The sequence below is a fragment of the Symphalangus syndactylus genome, chromosome 8, assembly GCF_028878055.3.
Source record: "Symphalangus syndactylus isolate Jambi chromosome 8, NHGRI_mSymSyn1-v2.1_pri, whole genome shotgun sequence".
Taxonomy (NCBI): Eukaryota; Metazoa; Chordata; class Mammalia; order Primates; family Hylobatidae; genus Symphalangus; species Symphalangus syndactylus.
The window spans coordinates 22,250,090-22,267,830 of record NC_072430.2 but is presented as its reverse complement, the minus strand read 5'-3'; positions in this window follow the sequence as shown (position 1 = coordinate 22,267,830).

Here is a 17,741-nt window from a genome sequence, read left to right as displayed (position 1 = left end):
GAAAGAGAGCGCCGGCGAGCGCGCAGCCCTGCGCCCCTCCCCGCCCCCTGCGTCCGCTCTCCCTCCTCCCGCCCTCCCCTAGCCGCAGCGTTCGCTGAACTCAACCCGCGGGTAGGACGGAGCTCAGACCGGCTGAACCTCTTGTTGGTTTTATACTGAGTCGACGTCATCCTGGATTTAGTTCCTGGTAATATGCAGATGACAAACAGAACCAGATTTAGCCCTTTCTTTTCCTTTGGGTGGGGGAAGAGGGTTGGGGGAGGGGGAGAGGTGCCAAGGGGAGGGGGTTACAGGCCTGAAAAGAGATTGTGGATTGCGAATTAATGAAATTAACCTAATCTTTTCCATTCGGCAGCCGGGCCGCGGGCCGGCCGAGCTGGGCGGGCGGCCTAATTGCCTTGGTTAATCTCATTAATTCCATTGTGCCGCCACAGTTAACAACTCCCTCCGCCCGACCTCTCCACCCCACCCTTTTTTCTCAGATTGGGTCCTATTATTGGGTGCGATTTCCTCTGCCTGTAGCTCAAATTCATTGTGGACGATTTTACTTTGGGACTACTTTTTTTCCCCCTTTCGGAATTGGTTTTGTTTTAGAAAATGTGAGGGGCTGCATCTCCTCTCAAGCAGGATTGAAAATTCCACCACTCCTCCGCGCCCCCACGTACTCACCGCCTAATTTACCTCTTTTAAATCTTGAGTTTCTCTCCCGAATGGAACTTGCTAACGCCCCAAAAAAACTTTAGGCTTTGTAAAAACCAAATTTTGTAAAGGCAAAAACGACTAAAGGAGGGGTGCATCGTACTTCTTAAAAAGACTTTTTTTTCCAGCCACTCTGGATCTGAAAACTACCATGGCAGTCCCTAGGTCCTACACAGCAAAGACCAAATTCAGCCGCTCCTTAAAATTCGCCACCAAGAGTTGCAGTCTGAAGCGGTGCCTCTAGCTGCTCCCAGCGTGGGTGTCGGTAGTTTTTGTGCTTTTAAAAAATTATTTTTGGAAATGTGGTGTCTTCTCTCCCAAACTATTTTTTTTATTTTCAATCCAGATGGGGTCTTTGGGACTTCCCTATCTTCTTCCCCAATAATTGGGTCGCATTTTTACTTACGACCTGCTGGCTCCCGGTCGGCCTGCCCTTCCGCCTGACAGGCCCAGAGTGGACTCCCTGGGCCCCAGTGGCCTGGACGATGGCCGGCTCTGATAGCGGCAGGCGGCCGCGATTATTTGCGGGATTCTCGGCATGGCACGGCCAGCCTGCCCGAGCCACGGGAGGCGCAGCCAGCCCACCACTCACTGCAAGCAGGCGGCCGAGCGCCCTTCGAGAAGGTAGGCGACGGTACGCGCGGAACAAAAGCAGTACCCCAGATCCTGTGGACCGGGTGCAAGCTCCCGGCTTGCAACCCAGGCCACTCCAGGGGAAGCGGCAGTACCCGACCCAGGCGATACCGCCGAGAGCCAGAGATGGAGATGGGGTTGGGGGGAGAACTCGGGTTTCCTGAAGGAAGTCCACCTTTAACGCACACCTGTTTTTTGCGATTTCTCTCAAGCTAATTAACCAATGGACCCCGCAAAGTTGTCTGAAGTCGCCGCCGTAAGGCTGAGTAAGTGGGCTGCCCACTCCCCGGCGCAGGGGCAAAGGGGAAAGGCCACTCGTCAATTTCTGTTCGGGTTTCAAAGAGCCATTGCACGGAGGTTTAGTCCTGTCCGAGGTCACTACTCTGGCGGCGCGCAGAAGCGGCCCAGTGGAGCCCAGGCGGCGGCGCTTCTCCTCCTAGGCCTCCCAGCGTGGACCTCTGTGTCCTCACGCCCACCAGCTTGTGGCCTAAGAGTTGCTCCTTCCAGTGCTGCGCAAACTAGAGGTGGTTGTAAATGCGGATTAGGACATGACGGAGATGGGTCTCAATTTGGGGAAGCGAATAGAGTTTTTCTTTTTTTCTTTTTTAACAATAAAAACAAGGAGGGAGTGTGACCCTCCCCTTAGAGAGGTCAGGTCTAGGGTAAGAAGTGAGGCACCTTCCATCTCCCACTGACTAGGATGAAGTCTTTTTTATTGTTGTTCCGTTCTCAGAGATTTAAGTCACCATGCTCCAGGACAGATACTCCCCCACCAATCTTTCCCAGGTTTAAAGCCACAGGGCAGTGGCTTTAAATGGAAGACAACTAGAGGCTGCAACTTAAGCAGTGACTGCCTGCGTTTGTGGTGGAGGCTGGGTGTGCGCTGCGGTGCGCGTGTGAGTGGATCTTTTAAGACCTTTGTCTGAGCCGGGCAGAGGCACAAGTGCTACCTGACGCTTGGGGCAGATTCCTCGTCCTGTTCTTGCAAAGATGCCAAATCAGGATAGCGTCAAGATTTCAACCGCAGACCTAAAAAAAAGTGTCTCCAGGTTTTTAAAAGTATCAGACAACCACCTCCACACACCCCTCCGTCTCCCCTTCCACCTGGAACATTGTTCTTTTTAATAATCAGGTTTAGCAAACTGCTATACTGCGCCCGTGCTTTCCTGCAGCCCTCCGCTGTACCAGCGGAGCCCTGTACAGAATCTGAGCGTCAGAGTTGCAGACCCAACCTTGCCACCTTGCAAATCATCCCTTCTCTGGAGGCCTCAGGATTTTAGTTGATCAAACCAACACCAACATTCGTTGGGTCCTTTGCAACCCTAACATTTAATGAGACTTGGTAATTGTCATCCGTTCGCCAAGGAGGTTGGGGATGAACTTGGGGGCATTTTCTTGTTTATTTTTCATTGAGACAAAGGAGTGTGCTGTCCCCACGGCCGCCCCCAGACAAGGACAGGGTTCCTACATCAGGTGGATCTAAAATAAGGAAAAGCGAGTGCTCCCGCAGAGGGGACTTTCCGGGAAGGGGGTCACAGGAACCCCAAGGCCACACAGCTCCAGACACTCTGCCTGAGCTCTAGGGGAGCTCACCCCTGCGCGGCAGGACCTCCCCCACCGGGTTGCCCCTTCAATCTGCAGCCGCGCGGAGGCAGGCCCCGGGAAAGGCAGTCGGGGCTCGGTGCTCGCACTGCGCCTTGGCGGGCGGAAACCCACAAGTGTCCTCAACGTGCTAAACAAACCATCAGGGCCCCGCGTCGCCTGGCGCAATTGGAATAACAAATGCGACGCACGCAAATTGTCCGCCTCGTGTTGCTAAGCGATTGTTTGTCGGCCCCGCACGCACAGCTCAGCATGGGAGGACCGCGAGCGTCCAGAGGCAGCCGGCGAGCGCTTAGGTCGGAAATGCAGTAAACATGCCGCTGATTTTCCCTATTATCACCCAAACACGATTTCACACAAAGCAATCACCACGCAGAAGTCTATGAAAATGTGTTTGTTGAGGAGTCACTCGCCCCAGTAATAGTCCTCATTTTTAAGATATTAAAGAATAGATCAGCGGATTCCACATGCATACTGTCTATTTGCCGTTCGGCATCTGTCACGGCGCTTTTGCGCTGCGGTCATCACTAAATTGATTCACAGAGTGTAGTTTAAATTGCTTCTCTGATTTAAAACAGTGTCCAAGTTTGGAGTATGTGTGTGAGTATCTTCTCCCGCCCCAAGATATTTTTGTCACGGAGAAAACTGTCGCCCCACTATCCTTACACCCCGTCCCGCATAACTGTAAAAAAAAAAAAAATGCATCTTCGACCCCAACTTCTTACGGTTGGTTTCAGGAACTTTCTTAATTCTCTCCGTCTCCTGCCCGGCCACAGAGCAGAGTTCACAATCGGATGCGTTTAAGTAGGATTTTTCGTGTCATGTGCAAAAAGCCGGTGTGTCCTTTTCAAAGGTACGGAGCCCTCCTCAGAGGGCGCATTAGCGGGGTCAGAGGAATTAGGAGCAATGCGCGGAGCCCCCTGCAGCCCGTGTGCTGCGCCGAGACCCCAGCCGTCCTCACTGAGCGGAATGGTTGTGTTGTTTGTATTGGGACTTTTAAAAAATCCAGTCTCAAAGCTAAGTGCTCAAACCCCGTTCCATGGCTCTGCTGCTTTCTGGAGGACATCTCCGGTAGCCCCAGGGGATTTTCCGTGTGAGGTTGGGTGGGTGGAGCAGAGCCAGAGGCGCAAATGTCTCCTGGCTAAGGGGCAGCGCGCTCTAGAGCTGGGTCTCCTGCTTTCGGAGTGGAGGGCGTTAAGGGAGCTTTCTAGCTGATTTTTTGGTAGAAGTTTTACAACGCTCCAAATAAAAGCACCCGAGCCCCTAAGGACGAAATAATCAAGGTGTTAGGGAAGCTCAACAGAAGAGAAGAGACGAGAAGAGAAGAGACGAGAAGAGAAGAGAAGAGACGAGAAGAGAAGAGACGAGACGAGAAGAGAAGAAGGGGCTATCGAAAAATGACGTGTTCTCAAGGCCTTAGAAAAATAAATAAATAAATAAATAAATAAATAAATAAATAAATAAATAGCTTGGACTTTCCGGGGTTGCAGAAATCCGATTTCACCGAACTATTTACCAAAATTTGTTTCAAAATGACTGCACCTTTGCTTTTGCAAGTCACAGAATGCAAATGACGATGATTTGTTCTCAGAAGAAGTTTCTCTTGAAATGATTAGCAAAGTCAGTCATTTGAAAATTAGAACGAAGCGCTTCGCTAACTGATATCTGCTTCTAAAGTTTTCATTTATGTAAACCTCATTAATGAAGATCTTTTATTTAAACGTCAAGGGGATTTGAAATTTAGAGTAAATTATGAAGCTTGTATGTCTAGCCAAGTCATGGGTCAAATGCATTTGTGAAAAACTGCTAAAGAGCATATGGTTTTGAATTTTTCTACAATGACTAGTGTTTAAATAAATTGCTTGTACTGCTTAACTTCATGTGTAATTTTGACAGAAATTGGCCTATAGCCTTTTGATATGTAAACATTTCAGCCTTTTATGCGGTATAAAAAAGACACTTGCTTTTTAGGATCAGCCCAGGCAGTCACCCTGTAATTCAGAAAGCTGGTACCTACCATTACATTCTTGCTAGATTTCAACTTTCAAGTGGCAGCCTCGGGGGAGAAAAAAAGAAAAGAAAGAAAGAGGATATTTCAAAAGCAATGTCCATTTGGGATTAAAAGCTACAAATGAGGTGAGAACGTGCCACTTACTATCTGAAAGAAATGGATAAACCATAGTTATTAAAGAACATTTCTGTCAGTTTTCTTTAAGCCAGCCCGTCTGAGGGGACACTTAAGCAGGGCTGGGAACTGACTAGCATGCCATTAAATGCTTGTCTTAGGGCTGAGCTAATCAGTCCAACACACAAATAGGTGTTAAAAATCTAGGTATCATTTCAGGATGTTACCAGGGAAATCGCTCTGTGTCACAGAACCCATTAAGATGCAAAAATCATCCAGGGCAAGAATGGCTGGACACAAATGGCTCATCTGAGCCTTGCACGGGGTTTTTCTCCGTGGGAACTGCAAAGTCCATGCAGGGCACAGTTCAGAGCCCTCCCTGGGCTGCCAGGGTCTTTGAAACACATACATATCTGCATAAACCCATTTGTTGCTAATATATTCGTCTCCCATAAATAAGCCAAGGAATGTGGATTGGACCGCGGGTCACCAACGGGGATTCAAAGCACCCCATAAGGTTGCCCTCCCAAGTGCCAGACCGGGCCACACGTTGATTTCCTGCGTACTCTGGTGGGGTGGGCGCTGCTCCTTCCCATCTGCTCTCACAGTCTTGCCATATTTATCCTATGTGTCAGTTTTGTCATATACAGACCTTCTGAGAGACGCCACCCTTTTGTGAAGTTTTGAAGGAACTGGGGAGAAAGAATGCTCACTTGACAAGGGAGACCAGTTCCTTTGTAAACAGTTGAGCCGCCTGAGCAAATTGAGATCCTCTTAATTAAAAAGATCATTCTGGGGCGAAATCTAATTAAGAAAAAAAGACGCGCTGAGAAAGACAGAAGGAGGTGTTTTGTTTACATTTCTTATACATTCCAGCTTATCATATTGGTCAGCAATCTGGGAAGGAAAGGACACATTTGATGATGTAAGAAAAGCAGAAGCCATTTTTTTTTCTAAGCTTCTACACTCCAGTCTAGCTTTTCAGTACATTTTGAAATGAATAAGGGTACATTTTTCCCCCATTAGCTGTAGTTTTAAAGTTCCTGAAAAAACAATTGATTTGCTAATAAAATAGTTCTGTAGCTTCAGCTGCTTAACTTTGGGAAATGTAGCCCCCAAAAGTGCCCGTGATCAAAATTAGCTGGGCAAGGTATATTTGGGGGGGTAAAAGAAGGGCACTTAATACTTAAGAGATAAGTTGGGAGACTGAGGGTTTTTGGGTTTGTTTTTTAAGGAAGGAACAGCACAAAATGAAACTGAATATTCTGGGAATGCTCACCATGCCTGGGTGACAGTGTTACACGTCTAGAAAGTTGAGTATCTGTGGACCGTGTAATAAGGAGCTTTGTCAGCGTCTTCATCTTTTTCAACAAGACTGGATGAAATGGCCATTTGCTGGTACATCATCTCCAGATCTGGAAGTGAACTTTATGTCAGGCAGCATTGTTGATACTTTTTTTTTTTGAGACAGAGTTTCACTCTTGTTGCCCAGGCTGGAGTGCAATGGTGTGATCTCAGCTCACTGTAACCTCCGCCTCCTGGGTTCAAGCAGTTCTCCTGCCTCAGCCTCCCCAGTAGCTGGGATTACAGGCATACACCACCAAGCCTGGCTAATTTTGTATTTTTAGTAGAGATGGGGTTTCACCATGTTGGTCAGGCTGGTCTCAAACTCCTGACCTCAGGTGATCCACCCGCTTCAGCCTCCCAAAGTGCTGGGATTACAGGTGTGAGCCACCACACCCAGCTTTGTTGATACTCTGTAAGCACTGAAATGAGGAAACTAACAATAGATGTGTCTTGTCCTTCAAAGTAGTGGTTTTGAAGTGTTCTGACCTCCTAGAAGGTCACTTCCTTGGGCCCATTAATTTTTGTTGGCCTTTTAAAGAAGCAGCCATACTCCTTTGCCCACTGCTTATGTGCAGAAACCAGAAGCAGGAGGAGTTAGGCAGAGAAAGAGAAAATTGGTGGTGGGGGTGGGGGGAGCCACTTTCAGAGGCCACAGGTCATGTTACCTGCTCAGTCCCACCCTCCATAGAATCTGACGCTATGACTCAATGATAGTACAGCCTGACCAGCAGCTTAGGAGACAGAGCCCCTACCAGGCTGTTTAGATAATCAGGCCAGTTCTTCCCTGCTTATTCCTGATGGGAAAGAGGAGGAAAATTCTCAGAAACAACCTCAACTTTCAATTTGTTTGATTTGTGTTGAGGCTTTCATTGTGTTTTCTTAGCCGAGGGATCAAGAATGTTGTAATATACCCTCTTCCGCACACACTCATAAACACACACACACACACCCCACTGCCCTCAACCCCTTCCTTCTTTGTTTTGCCCAATTAGCTCAGTCAATACCAGCTTCCTTCTCACCTCCTTTCTGGAGTGTGTGTGTGAGTGTGTGTGTGTGTGTGTGTGTGTGTTTCTTGTTCGGGGTATATAACCACAGCCAGGGACAAAAAACGGAATGATTCCTGATCCACGCTGTGGATTTGGTTTCACTCAGCAGTAAAATTCTTTCTGCAGACCAGGAGTTCTTGGGTTTAAAATCACAAGGGTCCATCTCCCATGTCATTGGGTTATTTGTAATTTATACATTAGGGGAGAAAGTAGTCTGTTCATAGTAATGATAGCTTGGGGAATTCAGTATATGAGCTAAACAGAGGACAATTGAACTAAAAAAGAACCTCTCTTGTCTATGTGATACCTCACAGATTTCTTTTCTTAAAAAAAAAGCAAGTCCCTAAAGAACATTTTACTCCCTTCTCTTGGGGTTTGTAGATATAGTTATTTCCAGCTCTGCCTGGTAGGTCAATACAGTATTTGCAAGCGAAATGGTGACATCAAGCCATGTTCATGCCCAACTAATGATAATACTTTCTCTGAAACTCTAGAATTCTGAAATTATTTGTATCTTAAAGCGTCTCCAGTTGACTCTGAGATGGCAACATAAGTTTTTGATAATGTTATCCACATTTTGATTTAAGTTGTGGCCATTCTTTTTTTTTTTCCAAAACCCTCAGAAAGTAGCTTTCCAAGTTAAACTAGACTAGGGTGATCAAGTGAATGTTTGACTTGAAATAATTTTTAAAATAACTTGTTCACCATTCAAGTCTTTTCATAAAGGAGAGCAGGGGCAGAGTGAGTTGCTTTTCAAAGCTCTCTCCTTGGCAGCCGTATTCTGGCACTTCCGATGAAAGGTGGATATTGAATATGTGTGGCGAATGCATACCACTCCATATTTCAGGGATATTCCTTACTGAATATTTTTTGCTTACAAAGCTGGAGTCACTGGGAAATCTTGCTCCTTGGATCTCTGTTGGTACTGACCTGGGTCTCCCAACCTAGTAACAAATTGCCTTTTTACATGGGGTGTGGTGGCTCATGCCTGTAATCCCAGCACTTTGGGAGGCAGAGGCGGGTGGATCACCTGAGATCAGGAGTTCGAGACCATCCTGGCCAATATGGTGAAACACCATCTCTACTAAAAATACAAAAATTAGCTGGGTGTGGTGGCAGGTGCCTATGGTCCCAGCTACTGGAGAGGCTGAGGCAGAAAAATCGCTTGAACCTGGGAGGTGGAGGTTGCAGTGAACCGAGATCACACCATTGCACTCCAACCTGGGTGACAATAGCGAAACTCTGTCAAAAAAAACAAAAAAACAAAAAACAAAACACAAATTGCCTTTTTATGGGTTCGTGTTCCAAATGAGATCAAATGTCTGCATGCTAAAGCGTAAAGCAGAAGGAACTAGCGTGGGGGCACTCCACCAGTCCAGTTGTTCTAGAAAATGGAGCAAATGGACTTGGAATAAAACCGTGAAGGTCTAGCCCAGAAGCAAGGGAGAAGGAAAGGACCATCTCCATGTGCTCTGCGAATAGTCACTATGCTCCTGGGAGGTGGGCCCTGTTGCTGTCACCTGTCACAGGTGAGGACATCAAGGTCGGACAAGGGGTTGTTACCTGCCCAGGTCTCTCAACTGAGGCCTGGATGTGAACTCAGTTCTGTTCATCTTCAAAAGCCACCCTCTTAAATCCTACCATACCAATTCTTGTAAAATAAGTGAAATACCTCAAGCTGGAAAGCAAGACCTTTTGTTCCCTGGCACCAAATGACCTTTTCTGCCCTCCCTCCCACCACCTTCCTTGGGACTTGGGACACTGGCCACGTGGGGAGCTTCTTCTGCTCCATCCTGCTCACTCTCTGTGCCTTGGCCGGCTCTGTCCGCTCCCGATCCATTACCTTTCTCTGCTGGCTCTGCATGTCCAGACCTGGCTTCCCCATCCAGCCATGTGGACATGGCCTCTCCCACTCTGAAGACCTGGAGATAATTGTTGGGACCTGTCTGTGCTCCAGAACAAGTCTGCTTGGAGTCAGAAGTGTCTGACCTGGGACCACACAAGTATGCCCAAATCAGCACCTGACTCAGCTCCGTGTCTCCCACCAGCTGACCACAGGCCTTGGCCCAGTAAGTGTTCTAAGTAACTCTTTGTTTAAAGGAAGAATACATTGTCACCTTGCCTTCTTACCTCCCATCCCCATCTCTTTGCTTCAAGAGCTCCCCAAGTTCCAGGCCAGAGACGATTAGCAGGAGAGTGTTAATTAAACTCAGTGGGTAATCTCCTGAAATAGATAAAGGAGGAGTTGGGGAGAAGGTCTGTCTATCTGTCAGCCCAGGCAGCTCCCCCAGAAGCTGGCTGGAATCCTTGGGCAGCCGATGTGAGAACAGGAGTGGGTCAGCCTGCAGGGAACACCTGTGTCTCTTCAGTCACACCTGTGTACACAGGCGGGCTGACCATCACCTTTGAACCTGAGCACTGACACATCCCAATGGACTGTCCCTTAGTCCTCTGGGTAGGTCTTGAAGGAAGAAAGCTTGAGAATTGAGTCACCGTTGGAGCCATCATTGGAGTCTTTTTTTTCTCATCTGTAAAATGGGAGAGTAATCAGGAAAAAAACTGCATGTTCTCTCTTGGCTCAGACACACCTGCCACTCATCAGCATTTAATTCGAGTGTCCCATTTCCCACTGAGGGGCAGAAATGTCAGTCACTTGGACCAAGGCCCTGGACATAACTGATTTCTCACTGTGCTTTTCTTTTGGCATTGACTAGTTGAAAAAGTCTTTTTTTTTTTTTTGGAGTTTCTCTCTTGCCACCCAGGCTGGAGTGCAATGGTGCAATCTTGGCTCACTGCAACCTCAACCTCCTGGGTTCAAGTGATTCTCTTGCCTCAGCCTCCCAAGTAGCTGGGATTACAAGCATGTGCTACTGCGCCTGGGTAATTTTGTATTTTTAATAGAGACAGGGACAGGTTTCCCATGTTGGCCAGGCTGGTCTCGAACTCCTGACCTCAGGTGATCTGCCCACCTTGGCCTCCCAAAGTGGTGGGATTACAGGTGTGAGCCACCGTGCCTGGCTGAAAAAGTCTGAAGCAGTGGCATATATTGTTAGCAGGCCCTCCTCCACCTTTTGGGCGTGCTTTGAGATCATGGTTACCATCCCTGCCCCTACATGGAGACAAAGCCAGTCAAAGAAAGATCATTGCTTGGCTCAGCCAGAAGAACGATCCCAGAGGTGGAGCTGGCAGCTTATCTAGTGAGCGCATCATGTCCAGTGCTGGCAGAGCTCAGCCACCTCTGATTCCAAAGCTTCCAATGCCCAGGCAGCAGCTCTGGAGAGGAGCCTGTGCTGTTTCCCTGTGGGTGGTGTGCTGGCTAAAATCCAGGCTTTGTTGCTAGACCGACTTCCCCCTCTAATGCTTTGGAGGGGTCTGAGCTGGAGCCAGCCTCTGAGCCTCAGGCTTCTCTTCTGTAAAATCGGAGGCATGACCCTCTTCTCAGGGCAGCGAGAGATCCCTGAGCTGGGCATGAAGGGTGCACGGTAGGCACTCCTCAAAGGCCTACAGCAATTGTTACAAGTGTGAAATCCTTAGCAAGTTAAGGGATTTTTTTTTTTCTCTATTAAGGCCCCCAGCTCTCCCACACAAACAGTTAAAGGAAGTTATTCATTAAGGGATTGCAAAGCCTGGCTATCTGGAGCCACTTAGAGATCGATGCCAGAGCCTACCATCTGCATAACAAAAGGCTCAAATCCCACCCTAGGGAATTTCTGAAGAAAATAGTGCTTCACTTTGGAATCACAGTTCTCCACGACTTCATTTGATTCTCAGATTAGAGCAATAGGGGCTGGCTGGCAGGAACTGGGAAGTCTTACTGATGGGGAAACCAAGGGCCAGAGAAGCCCAGTGACACACTTCAGATGTCAGAGCTGGACCAGGCATGGTGGTTTACGCCTATAATCCCAGCACTTTGGGAGTCTGAGGTAGGGGGATCACTTGAGGCCACGAGTTTGAGACCAGCCTGGCCAACACGGTGAGACCCTGTCTCTATTAAAAATACAAAAAATTAGTCGGGCGTGGTGACGTGCGCCTGTAATCCCAGCCACTCAGGAGGCTGAGGCACAAGAATCACTTGAACCTGGGAGGTGGAGGTTGGGGTGGGCTGAGATTGTGCCACTGCACTCCAACCTGGGAGTCAGAGTGAGACCTTGTCTCAAAAAAGAGCCCAAAACAAAAACAGTTGTCAGAGCTGGAAGTCCTGCCACTTCCATTTGTTGCTAGGCCTTCGGGTAGCCCTGGGGCCCGTGGCCCACAGAACCCCTTCAATGCAGCCTGATCTGCCTCTGCGCAGACCTTTGCTCCTTCAAAAAGCAAGCCACTCCAATTGTACTTTAGTAAGAACCAATGTAGCTTTCCCTGTGAAGAGTCTAGAAGCTGGGAGTCCCTGTGCTGGGAGGGTGGGGTCCTCCCAAGGCAGAGGTCAGTCCTTAACCTATCTCTTCCTTCCCAGAAAGCCTAGGGCGAAGGGGCAGATATCAGATAGGACTTCAATTATAACTCCACGCCCTCCCTCCCCTCCTCCCTATCACCCACTGATGACCCATTTGGGTGCGGTGTATGGTATTCGTAGATTAATCCGCTAAGGGTTAAGATTTAAGACCTCCTAAGTAAATCTGAGCTGGAAACCCTCCTACTCTTAACATATGTAACACCTGTGGGAGGACATTCATGCAACATTGTTTGAAATTTTAAAACAAAATTGAAGCTGGGCTAGATGGTGTGCGTCTCTAGTCCCAACTACTTGGGAGGCTGAGGTGGGAGGATGATTTGAGCCCAGAAGTTCAAAGCTACAGTGAGCTATGTTTGTGCCACCTCACTCTAGCCTGGGTAACAGAATGAGAATCCATCTCATAAATAAATAAATATTTTTTTAAAAATCGAAACAACCTAAATGTTCACCAATGGGGTACTCATTAAATAAGCCAGGGACACTCTTGTAATGAATAAGCACACAGCCACTGAAGATAGTAAGGCAATCTTTTTTTTTTTTTTTTCCTCTAGTTGTGTTCTTTTCTGAAAGGCCATCTTACGTGAACTGATGTAGAAAGATCTCCAAGACATATTGCTGAGGGACAAAGAGAAGTTACAGAACTCGAGCAGAGTGTGATTACATGTTCACATGTGTGTCTGTGTGTGTGGGGTGTTTGTGTGTTTATATATAATTCACATATATATGACATACAGGTTCATAAATATAAATATGAAAGGCAGTTAGAACAATGCCTGGCACATAGTAAGTGTTGTATCATATTTGAGAAATAAATATAAAAGCAAGAGGAACAGGTCTGGAAGAATATATACAGAATTGGCCGGGCGTGGTGGCTCATGCCTGTAATCCCAGCACTTTGGGAGGCTGTGGTGGGCAGATCACCTGAGGTCAGGAGTTCGAGATCAGCCTGGCCAACATGGTGAAACTCAGTCTCTACTAAAAATACAAAAATTAGCCAGACATGGTAGTGCAGCGTGCCTGTAATCTCAGCTACTCGGGAGGCTGAGGCATGAGAATTGCTTGAACCCAGGAGGTGGAAGTTGCAGTGAGCCGAATTCATGCCACTGCACTCCAGCCTGGGGGACAGCGCAAGACTCAATCTCAAAAAAAAAAAACAAAAAAGAATATACATGGAATTAACAGCAGTGATCACCTCTGGGGTGGGTGGGTCACCTCTAGGGTGGGGGCCCAGGGCTGGGGGCTGGGATTGGGACTGATAATTACAGGGACTTGAGCCTCATCGCTATTGTTTTATCTTTGCACAAAAACACCACATTCATGTTTTACTTGTGAAAAAAATTAGATATGCATCTAAACCTAAAAAGTATCTCCAAAATACGAAACTCCTTTTCTTCTCTACACTGGTGGTGTTAGAGGGAAATAGCACTAGGGCCAAACAAATAACTTGGGATAAGGGACCCATGGGCCCAGTCCTCATTTCCTCAACTAACACCTCATTACGGGCAAACATCGTCCTTGGAAATGAGTCCCACTTGCTAATGACTTGCTCCCCTGGGTTCCTGGGCAGCAGCTGGGGTGTGCGGAAGAGGGGGGCGTCCTGAGTGAACAAATTATAGGTTTAGGCTGGGTGGGGCGGGGGGCCCACTCCTGTCATCTCAGCAATTTGGGAGGCCGAGGTGGGAGGATCACTTGAGCCGTGTTCAAAACCAGCCTAGGCAACATAGCGAGACCATGTCTCTACAGATAATAATAATAATAATAAAATAAACTGGGCATGGTGGCGCATGCCTGCAGTCCCAGCTACTCAGGAGCCTGAGGTGGAAGGATCACTTGGACCTGAAGGTGGAAGCTGCAGTGAACCATGATTGCACCACTGCACTACAGCCTGGGCAACAGAGCGAGACCCCAACTCAAAAACAAACAACAAAACACACACATGCACACACACAAAAGACCACATTAAAGATTTAACGTCTTTTTTTTTTTTGAGATGGAATCTCACTCTGTCACCCAGGCTGGAGTGCAGTGGCATGATCTTGGCTCTCTGCGGCCTCTGCTTCTTGGGTTCAAGCGATTCTCCTTCCTCAGCTTCCTTAGTAGCTGGGACTAAAGGCATGTGCCAGCATGTGCCAGCATGTGCCACCACGCTCAGCTAATTTTTATATTTTTAGTAGAGATGGGGTTTCACCATGCTGGCCAGGCTGGTCTCGAACTCCTGACCTCATGATCTGCCTGCCTTGGCCTCCCAAAGTGCTAGGACTTACAGGCGTGAGGCACCGCACCTGTCCACATTAAAGTCTTAAGACTGGATTCAAGTCCCAAACTTTGCCCTTTGGGGATGGGTGGCTTCTCATCTCTGCAATAGGGATCCCTGTCTTTGCCTCGTGTTCCTCTCTATTCTTGAGAAATAAGTGGATTGTGTATGAACATCATTATAATTACCTTTGTTCTTTGGCACCGCTTAACAATGCCTGATACATTGTAGATGCTCAGTGGATATTTACAAAACTGAACTGAAAATAGCTCATAAGCAGTTAAAATATATTGTTATTTTAAAGCAAAAAAATAATATTTTGGATGTTCAAATTCATATTTGCAGTGTATTCATTCAACTGGTATTTATCATTTTCCTTCTGTGTGTCGGGCACTCATAGGTGCTAGGAAAAAAATGGTGAGTATGAAAACGTCTCTGATCTCCTGGAGGAGAAGTTACATTCCCAAAAAGAGGTTTGTGTGAAAACCTCTTTTGACACACAAAAGAGGTTTTCAACAATAGAACTATTGCTAAGGAGGAAGTAAAACAGTTGATCTTAGCTACTTGGTGCAGTGGACAGGGATAGGAAATTATTGTCACAGTTTAAAGTGTTGCAGTGGACACAGCTCAAATGTCCAAGTCATTGGGAGTCACAGACTCATAACTCAAATGTAGATATCAAGCTTGATTTATACATTTATACACACACACACGTCTATTGTGCTAAGACTTTTTCTAATAAGCTTGCTCTGTCTTTATCTGACATTCTTGAGGAATGCAACTTTTTTTCTTTGTTTTTTTGAGACAGAGTCTCACTCTTGTCACCCAGGCTGGAGTGTAGTGGCGCGGTCTCGACTCACTGCAACCTCTGCCTCCTGGGTTCACGCGATTCTCACACCTTGGCCTCCGGAGAAGCTGGGATTACAGACGTGCGCCACCGCGCCAGGCTGATTTTTGTATTTTTAGTAGGGATAAGGTTTCACCACGTGGCCAGTCTGGTCTGGAACTCCGGACCTCAGGTGATCCACCTGCCTCGGCCTCCCATAGTGCTGGGAGTATAGGTATGAGCCACTGTGCCCAGCCACGGAATGCAACTTTTTGTTTTGTTTTGTTTTTAAGAGGCGAGCTCTCACTCCATGGTCCAGTCTGGAGTGCAGTGGTGCAATCACAGCTCACTGTAACCTCCATCTGCTGGGCTCAAGTGATCCTCCCACCTCAGTCTCCTCAGTAGCCAGGACTGTGGGCACTTGGCTAATTTTGGGAATGTAACTTCAGTGTCATGATATTTTGCACTGACAATCACACTCAGACAGACCTAAAGCTCACATTCCAGTTTCACCAATTCACAGCTATGCAATTTGGGTGACCAGGGCAGGTAACCAGGGTTTCTGAGCTTCAGAGTTTATGATTGTAAGATTGCTTATTAGTACTGTTCTTGGGATATGCACCTTAGTTACCTCTCCTCACTGCATGACCCCAGTACACAGAAGGAATTCAACCAGTAGAAGCCATTCTGGCCCAGACTGGAAGGACAGCAAGACATCTGTACTCCTATGCAGGCTGGTCATTAAATGGGGGCTGGAGAGGCACTTCTGAGACTTAAGTCATTGTATGGATTCTCAATTTGATTCAGAAAATTAACCTAAGTCATCCTCAAGGAAAGAGGGGGAAAGATAAAGGGCACCTTGAAAGTACTTGGTTATCTATTTTAAACCGTTCTGCCTTTTCTTTTCTTTTCTTCTCTTTTCTATCATTTCCTTTCCTTTCTTTTTTTCTTTTCTTTTCTTTTCTTTTTTTTCTTTTGAGATGGTCGTGCTCTGTCACCCAGGTTGGAATGCAGTAGCACGATCATGGCTCACTGCAGCTTTGACCTCCCAGGCTCAATCGACCCTCTCACCTCCACCTCCCAAGTAGCTGAGACTACAGGCATGTGCCACCGCACCTGGCTAATTTTTGTATTTTTTGTAGAGACAGGGTCTCACTATGTTGCCCAGGCTGGTCTCAAACTCCTGGGCTCCATCAGTCCTCCCACCTTTGCCTCCAGAAGTGCTAGGATTAAAGGCTTGGGCCACCACCCTTAAAGCCCTTTTGACTTGCATTATAATTCCCATCTGCACATGAGAAAATGAGGTCCTGGGAGGTTAAGTGATCGCTCAGAGTGTGATCGCTCAGAGTGTGATCGCTCAGAAGTGGCAGAAGTAGTGTACAAACCCAAATCTGCCTGGCCCTAAACCCTGTGTTCTCTTCATGCAACACATAGCTAGGCAAGGAGGAGATGCAGTGAAATGGAAATTTCTAGCAAGGGCTTTCGAGTTAGCCAGCCTCTTGCTGTGTTAGCTTGGGCAAGTTTCTTAACCTCCCTGATCTTCGGTTTTTGAATCTGTACTTCAGGATTAACAGTACTCCTGTCCACTTAGGTTGTTGTGAGGACTGAAGGAGCTAATTATAAATCACTTAGCAAGCATGATGGCTTGGAAGATGATGCTATGTCAAAAAACGTGGGCCTGATTCACAAATATTAGACTCTGACATTAGAGAAAAGTAACTTATGTTGCTTGTATTTTTTTATGTGCACAAAAATGATGTTCATAAAAACTATTCTAAGCCGGGTGTGCTGGCCCATGCTTGTAACCCCAGCATTTCGGGAGGCTGAGGCAGAGGGATCGCTTGAGACCAGGAGTTCAAGACCAAACTGGGCAACATGGCGAAACCTCATTTCTACAAAAAACACAAAAATCAGCTGGGTGTGGTGGCGTGCGCCTGTAGTCTCAGCTACTTGGGAGGCTGAGGTGGGAGGATGGCTTAAGCCCAGGAGGTTGAGGTTGCAGTGAGCCAAGATAGTGCCACTTCACTCCAGCCTGAGCTACAGAGTGAGACCCTGTCTCAAAAACAAAAACAAAACTATTCTATGGCTACGTAAGCTTAAAGATCTCTTTACCTGAGAATAAAGGTGCTAAGTGACATACGTGTGCACAGACATATGAGAGATCTTAGCATGGTGCTTAGCAAGTGTCAAAGCAGAGGTTATGTGACTTGCAGGAGTGATGTCGCAGGCAGGTGAAATCAGGCTTTGAACTGGGCAGGTGCCCGGCTCCTGGCTCTTGGACAGACATGCACAGCTGCCTTGCTGCCTTCTAGACCATTCTGGTTTCCAGCAGTGTTGCATCATGGGTTGCCTTAGGAGATAAGACAGCACTTTGCAAACTCCTTCAGGGGACACAATATTTGGCCGTCGTCGCAACTGCCCTTCCCCTTTGCAGCACTTGGGACGAAGTGGAGCACTTAGGAGACGTAGGACTGACCGTGGCAGTGGGATGTGGCCAAGTCCCATTAGCTCTCCTCTCCAGAGAGGGTTGTGGCAGCGCTGGGGTGTCCAGGTAACCCTAGAGAGCCGATGGGGCAGGCAGACAGCTAATCAGGCCACTGCATTGAGCTGGGAATCAGACCCAGTAAGGTTATTTCTGGCACTGGAAGAATGTGGTTGAAATGTGAGCAATACCCCTTATGCCTTTGGATATAGGCAGCCCTCTATGGAGCTGCTGATCACCAGCTTCTGTGGCTGGGGTAATGATGGGGGCCAGAAGG